This window comes from Canis lupus, chromosome 2, assembly GCF_003254725.2.
Source record: "Canis lupus dingo isolate Sandy chromosome 2, ASM325472v2, whole genome shotgun sequence".
In the NCBI taxonomy this organism is placed as follows: domain Eukaryota; kingdom Metazoa; phylum Chordata; class Mammalia; order Carnivora; family Canidae; genus Canis; species Canis lupus.
The window spans coordinates 62,193,805-62,201,698 of record NC_064244.1 but is presented as its reverse complement, the minus strand read 5'-3'; the positions used below and the strand labels follow the sequence as shown (position 1 = coordinate 62,201,698).

At 40.1% G+C, this 7,894-nt stretch overlaps 1 long non-coding RNA gene across 2 annotated transcripts; it reads right to left on the bottom strand.

Annotated features, from left to right (window-relative positions):
* Positions 1 to 3,642: 3,642 nt before the first annotated feature.
* LOC112660212 (uncharacterized) lies at positions 3,643 to 6,680 on the bottom strand. 2 transcript variants are annotated; one of them, XR_004813839.2, is made up of 3 exons: positions 6,421 to 6,680; positions 5,803 to 6,174; positions 3,643 to 4,263 (listed from the first exon to the last, which is right to left on the bottom strand). It is a non-coding gene; the product is annotated as an uncharacterized LOC112660212 (long non-coding RNA). The 2 variants fall into 2 exon arrangements; XR_003136763.3 differs by having other exon boundaries at positions 3,649 to 4,263; positions 5,803 to 5,924; positions 6,421 to 6,669.
* Positions 6,681 to 7,894: the final 1,214 nt, after the last annotated feature.

The window sequence follows — 7,894 nt, the reverse complement described above, 5'->3', positions numbered from 1 at the left end:
CTATGTGAACTTGGCCAGGTTGTTCTATTGCTCTGAACAACTTTTATCACTAATAAAATGAAAATAATGATAACTCTCTCACAGAATTACTATGAGAGTTACAGCGGCCAAAACCTAGATAAAAAACCTCCAGCGTATCTAGAATACAGTAGGTATTCAATAAATGTTGGATCTTGTGCCTGATATCTACTAGTTTAATATTTGCCACATTTTAAAAACTTCATTTATAGCTAACATCCTCTTCAGAGTTACTCTTTAGAACTCAATAGAATTCAATTGTCTTCCATATGGAAATGAGTTCGAGTGTGGTTTCTTACCAGAGAAAGAAAATATAATAATAATTCATCCTTGAATGCTTATAGTTGGGCAAATGATTTATGGTATTTAAAGGGCAGCAAAGTCTAATGAGCATGAGGATTTCATGCAGAAGAAGAAGGAGGAGGAGGAAGAGGAGGAAAAGAAGAAGGAGAAGAAGAAAAGTTTTAATCTACCTACTAGTTCTCCAGAATGCAGGCTTATTGTAAGGTCTGATACACAGCTGCTCCACCTCCCAACCCCCTAATACACGCATCATTGGCCATTGTAGAGACACAGAATGAAAACAATGCTCTGGAGACAAATGCAGTGTGTGCATGTCTAGTGGGCGCTGGAGACAAGACCACAGGACATGCGCTACTGCCCCAAGAAGGCAGTGTTAGAGAATGCAGCAGCGCCAACACTAGAACTTAGGCCCTTTGGAAAAGCAAGGAAAGGCAAAAGTTTTCATTTACATTTTACCTTTCCTTGACATCAAATACCACAATTAAGAATTTGCTTTTTAATAAACATGGTCTTGAGTTGGTAAGAGCCAAAGCATCATTCACATATCATTTCCTGCACCACTCAGCTCATATTAGCAGACTTAGGAAAGCATCAACCACAAACATGTTGCTGATAGAAATTTCCTAATGCAAGCAGTCTTTATAGATTTCTGCTATTTCAATGTAGGTCTCCAAGGACCATTTGAATCCATATTAATTTCCTTTCTGGCAGTTATGCGGCTGAGTATGAACTGCACTATTTCACTTTTAATCTGTCAGTAATTTAGTAATGTGTAAACTAATTATGCACAGATATTAATGTAATCGGTTTGGGGAGCTATAAAATCAATGTGTTTTTACAGACTGCATTAAAGAGAATTGCGGCATTATAATCACATGTCAGTTACAGATAATGTTATGGAATTAAAAAAAGGATGTCACCCACATTTCAGGGAGCACCCACTAACTCCATCAAATAATATGAGCATGGCCCTCACACTTTCTGGCACCACAGGAAAAATGTTAATATCACAGCTGAACAATCTTGCTTTGCGCTGATTCTGGAACTATCATTGCTATGACCTTCCTTCTCCCTTTCCTCTATGTTAAATAAAAATTTGCCATTCAGAATCTCAAAAAGTGGGGCCACAGATCATCCTTCTGGGAGTCATGCCAGTGTCTCATGGTAATGGTCTCCTCAAGTGCAGTCTACACTAGTACAATTAACCAGATCATTATGCAGCTGCAAATAGGTTGGCAAGAACCCAGTGGTTAAGAGGGGTTACCAAAGCTTTTGTTGGATGTTTTCAGTAGGCCTGAGACCCCACCCTATGGCGATTTCAACAGGCAATCCAAGACATGGTCAAATCCTTCCATAAGACTAGAGGCATCTCTCCATCTTGACCCATGGTTTTCCACCCCAAATAGAAGGAAACTCGTCATTCTATGATAGGCCTTGAAATTCTGGAACACTATTTGTTCAATCAAGTATTTGGACAAGTTCTAGACATTTACCTTCATATACCTGTACTGAATGGATTCCCCTAACTCCCTGAGAGTTTATCTCTGATTCTTTGCCCCCCTCTAAAATCTTAGGCCACTCTCTTGTGTAGCCCTAAACATCAGGGATGTCTCTGGAAGAACATGCCATTACGTCCTTACCTGACAATACTGGAGTGTCTCAGGTCCAGCCTTGTAGCTTCAGAAAGCATCAATATAGAAGAGAAGTAGGTCTCAAATGGGAGAATCAGTTCCAGTTCTGAAACTAGAACTTTGGGCTATGCTGAAAGACGGGTCTGGGAAAATCATGATTCTAATATTCCCCAGATGTGTGGTTCCCTCATCACTTTGAACCTTATTTTCCTTGTTTGCAAAATGGGATGATAATAATATCCCTTACTCCATGGAGGGTGAAATGAAGATTGCAGTGCTTGGATCATAGTAAGTGTTCAGTAGTAGCCAGTGGTAGCAGCAGTAGTAGCTGTGATAGTGACTGCAGTAGTAGATTAGAAAGCCTCATGGCTTTCCTATTGTAGAATGAAAGCTAACTGGATAATCTCCAAAGTCCCTTCCAGCTAGTAAATTTTGATTCCTCGACGTGGTACAAGTGGCTGCATAAACGCTGTTGCATCAACCATCTACATGCAAAGAGGATTCCCAGGACGAAGAAGGTGGGTCAACCCAATCCAAGCTCCTCCTCTAATAAAATCTTCCTACCTTCTTCCTTCACTCCCATTAAGGCATCATTCTCTCTTCATCACTAGTCCCTGCCCATCACTCGGCCTGGTCATAGGGTCTGGCTTCTATTTAAATCCATTCTTTCTTCTCATCCTTTAATGTATCCTGTATGATCCACATTCAATGAATGGGCTCACTCATTCACTCATTCCTTAAATATCTATTGACACTTACTTGGGGTGGAGAAAACTCTGCAGGGAATATTGGTAAGGACTGAATATCTCTCCAGCTTTCTTAGAAATAATTGGCAAGATACAAGTCCATAATAAATATAAGTTATTGTATCAACGTTTTCCAAAGCCCTCTTTGCATTGATTGGAACCTGGAATCCCTCATGTGATGCCACTTGCTCTCATATCCTTGCCAGTGGAAATCATGCATCACTGGCCCAGTCACTGCATGACCACTTTTATACCACTTTCATGGTGTATCTATTTTAAGTTTACACATTACACTTTTCCTCATTCAATGGATGTGTGCCAAACTCTAAGACTCACATCCACACTGATATTTTTAGAACCTGATGCAAATTTTTTTTTCTGCCACCCATCCTCTCTCATAATTCCCCAATTTCAACATTCTCCAATCATTCCACAATTTCAACACCTATTCATCTGTCTTACTTATGCATTTGGCCTCACTATGACTCAAATACAATGAAGGTCAACCACAAGCCACAAGGGCCAACTACTGGCCTGACAACACTGGTCATCATTAAATGAGATAATATGTGTAAACTACAAAGAACAGTATCTGACACAGAGTAACATTAAGCACTTTCAGTTTCATACCACCTGCCTCCAGTTTTTTGTTATTCAGCTAATAGCTATCATGTCCACCAGGAAGTCATTCACAAATGCTTCTGGGGGATACTTTTGGAGACAGTATTTATTTCCTGTCTTAAAAACTGAGGACTGATGTTCAGAAGGATGGCACTGGTGCTCACTGTCCATAATCATTCACATCCCCTTAATAGAACTTGAACACCTCTTAACAGAGTCAAGAAAACAGATTAGAGTTTCATCATTGGCACGTTTAATTTTTGTAAAATCAAGGTGAGTTACCTAGCCAAATATCCAAAAAGAAAAAAGAAACAAACAAAACACCAGAAACAGAGTATTCAAAAATACTGTGAAATTATATTTTGCATGATAAATCTTCAATTTATAATGAACATTAACATATATATTAATTGCTTGTATATCCACGATATTATACAGGGCTATGAACACAAAAGTACAAGAGCTGTTCTTTGTGGGTCATTTAGGGGATTTGCTAGGGTCATTTTGATCACGCCCTATTACTACTTTAAAACATAATTTATAAAAAAAAAACAAACATAATTTATGTGAGAGATACTGTCTCATTATAATTTGTTTTACAATGACTTTTGAGCATGTTAGTGAAAGCCAAGAAAGGAGTTCAGGCCAGGCCCCAGTCTACCAGAGGTGGGCATTATCCATAACCAGCCTTCTCTCATTCCCCAAGGATCTCAGTAAATTACAGTTCTTAATTGACTTCATTGCCTTTTCTCAAACACTGTGTGTAATGAGACCCCATGCATCATCAGGAATGTGCTGACAGATGTCCCTACTCTGAGATGATTGGTCTCTTCTCTTCCTCCCTACCCTGGCTTCTTCAGGCGGAACTGAGGGTCCGTCGTATCCATTCACACTTGTCTCCTTGATCCTCTTCTCTAGCCATCCTCCTGGCTGCTGAAAGGCAACTGATATCAAGATTCTCTAGTTACTTCTCTTTTTTTATAACAATCATGAAGTCTAGTCCTAAAATAATTACCAGTAATAAATGTATACAGACAGTGGTCTTCATATTTTGCACCAAAGGAAATTAAGGCAATGGCTTTTTTGTCCTATCAAGAATACTTCCCAAGGTAGCTTTTCCTTTGCCAGGATAGTAAGAAAAATTAGCCCTGGAGAATTCTGTGCTACGATGGTCAGGACACGGATTATTGAGAAAGGAATCCGAATCATCATCTCTGACAGAGGAAATCTGAGAGGCTGAGGGGATTCATGGGCAATGAGGACTTTTATGGTAAATGATCTGGATTGTAGCTTGGAGTCTTAGCCCTGCCCCACTGGTGGAGAGTTATAAACCTTAGATTTTTATCAAGAGTAATTCACGCACTCTTGGAAAAGGTACATCTCAGTTTTCCATGTATGAGAAAACCAAGCAATTCAGACACTTAGTTGGCCATGGCCAACTGTATCTTGGGCAAACTAGGGACCCACAAGAATACTGAATATGGAATCAGCCAACCAGGGTTCAAAGCCCCTGTGTCACTTTGTAGATACTGACCTGTCCCGTCTAATAGGGTAGTAACTAGGCATGTGTTCCTTTTCAAACTTAAATCTAAGTTAGTTACAATCAAATACCATTAGGGGTGCCTGGATGGCTTAGCCGGTTGGGCATCTGCCTTCAGTCAGGTCATGATCCCAGGGTCCTGGGATGGAGCTGCAAGTTAGGATCCCTGATCATCGGGAAGTCTATTTCTCCCTCTCCCTCTCTCCACCCTCGTGCGCACTCTCTCAAATAAAATCCTTAAAAAAAAATTAAATACAGTTAAAAATCCAGGTCCTTGGTCACACTAATCATATTTCAAGTGCTCCAGAGCCCTGTGTGGGCAGGTGCTACTGCTGACACACTACAGGCACAGACTGAAATTTCCCATGTTCAGTTTCCTTTTCTGTTAAACAAAGCAAAAAAAGTAAGATCTGTCCTGTTTACCTCACAGGTGTGTTCCAAGATAATGAATATGAAAGCACCTAAGGAATTATAAACATTTTATAAAAAAAAATGAATGATTAGGAGCAAAGCAATTAATTAAAAAGTCTTGAGCTAAGTAGAGGAAATCCTCACATTCTTATTTAAATCACTTTGTGGATTTTTTTTAAGTCTATGTGTTTCTCTAATTTTGCAAAGCTGCTCCCATCAGAGAAATAGGAACAAGTCAAGCTATGCCTAGATATCCCTAGTCTTGATGTCTTTGTCTTTAGATTAGTCTTAGTGTTTTCATTAGATTTTTAATTACAAACAGTTTATGACTTCACAATGTGCATTAGGCCCAGGAAGGAGCTATAGAGAATTCTATAGGACAGGCTAGAGTGGTCGTGGCTAATATAGAGGAAATATTGGTGGCCAGCTTATCTATGGGGACATCAACAGGAAAGGGACATTTCTTGGCCTCTCCCTAATTACTAAGGAAACAATGGGAACCCTGCTGTATTTGGGATTTATGTTCATTTACCTTATGAATTTCCTCAGAAAACACATGTCTTATTTCCCCATCTTTGCTGCACTTGAAAATGTCCATTTGAATTCTACAGGCAAGAAAGAGATCTTCATTTTTTGCTTCATGGACACTGGTGTCTGGAAGAATGTAACTGGTTTCAAGAAGTGGGCAAGGGAAAGATTGCTGGGGAAAGAATTTTCCAAAAGCTGAGAGGCACCAGGCAAGAACAACTGAAAATCCCCTCTAAGAGATAAGGGATAAGGATTTTATAACCAGGGTAAGGCAGCGGAGCAGATATAATTGTCTTGGTTGTATACAGCTGGATCATCATCCCCTTCATCATCATCATCATCATCATCATCTTCAGGTCTTTCATTGATACTGGATCTGTAGGTTTCAAAGAGCTTTCACATATATTACCACCTTTGATCATTGTAATAATTCACATGTAAAGTACACTGGACCACCATGGTTTTTGCCGGCCCAGCATTCACCCCTCCTTACTCTAGTAATACCACTATAATTTAATCTGGAAACCCATCTCTCTCTCTCTTGATTAAAATCTGGGTTTTGAATCATAGGCTGATCCTACCTTGGATCCAACGGTGGGTCCACCCTCAGCCCCTGACTTACCAGTATATTATATCTGTCAACCACAATGATTAGTCCAGGAACACATACATGACCCAAATCTTTCCAGTGAAACACAATCCTGGGGCTTTGGTTGTGACTATTAGGAAAGAGAAACCATTGGGGGCCACTAAGATTAGATGAAGTCTGCAGCTTCTCTGGCCTTTGCCTAGTGAGAACTTCTCTGAGAATAAAGTTGACACCCAGGAAGACACAACCGGAGGCTGGAAAGAGAATGAGACTGAGTTCTAAGGACATGATTGTGACTCTTAGATTCATATCTGCCCAAGGTCATACTACTTCAGGACATTTTTGTTTGAGCCAGTTTGAGTTGAGTTGCTGTTACTGGCAAAGAGGTCTAGCTAATGCAGCTAAAGAGATTAAGACTCACTTTTTATGGATCAGGAAACTGAGGCTTAGGACAGCATCTATTCATCCATCATCTGGATCATTCCATTGTTTCTGAATATGGAGTTTCTGAAGAATTGTAGAATCCAGTTAGCAGGAAAGATGGGAAGAAAGGGTTGGCAGCCTGTAGCTCCGAAGAATGTTTAAGGGTCTCATTAAAAGGAAAGTGAAATGAGAAAGAACAGAGCCACGCTTATGGCATTACAAGTCTTTTGGGAGAGGAGAAATGCTGAAGTTTACAAAAGCATAAGAGGCAGCAGATAACTACAGTTGAGTTTACTAAAGGAACAGTGTTTGGGCAGCCCGGGTGGCTCAGCAGTTTAGCGCCGCCTTCAGCCCAGGGCGTGATCCTGGAGTCCGGGATCGAGTCCCACGTCGGGCTCTCAGCATGGAGCCTGCTTCTCCCTCTGCCTGTGTCTCTGCCTCTCTCTCTCTCTCTCTCTCTCTCTCTCTCTCTCTGTGTGTGTGTCTCTCATGAATAAATAAATAAAATCTTAAAAAAAAAAGAGAGAGAAAGTGTTTGAAAATAGAATGGAATTTAGCAACAGTGGAATACATATTGTCTGGGAGAAAACCACTGCATGGATCTGCTATAATTTTGTAAGTAGAAATACACATATACAATATTTCAAAAATATATAAAAGTACCCTCAATATCCAAATATAATGGACATCTCCAAATATAGCATTCATACAGTGATAATTCCAATGTGTCAAACTTGTGGACTAAGATGATGGTCTCAAAGTGCCATTCCTGAACCAGAAGCATTAATCTACTGAACCCAAAGCTCTGTAGTGGGGCTCATGAACATGCTGTCTAACAAGCCCTCTGGGTATTTCAGTGCAAGCTAAAGCCTGAGAGCCAATGTAGTAAGGATATCTGAGCACATACATGTTCATATGTGTGCTTTGTGCAACTTTTTTTTCAAAGCTTATCAACCTCCTATTCTGGAAGCATTGATAGAATGAAAAGAGTATCATCTGTTTGAATCTAACCCTGAGAGGGAAGTACAGATTTGAGTCCCTCTAGGTCTTCCTGCTTTGAGGAGTCCTCGATAGTCATAGAGCC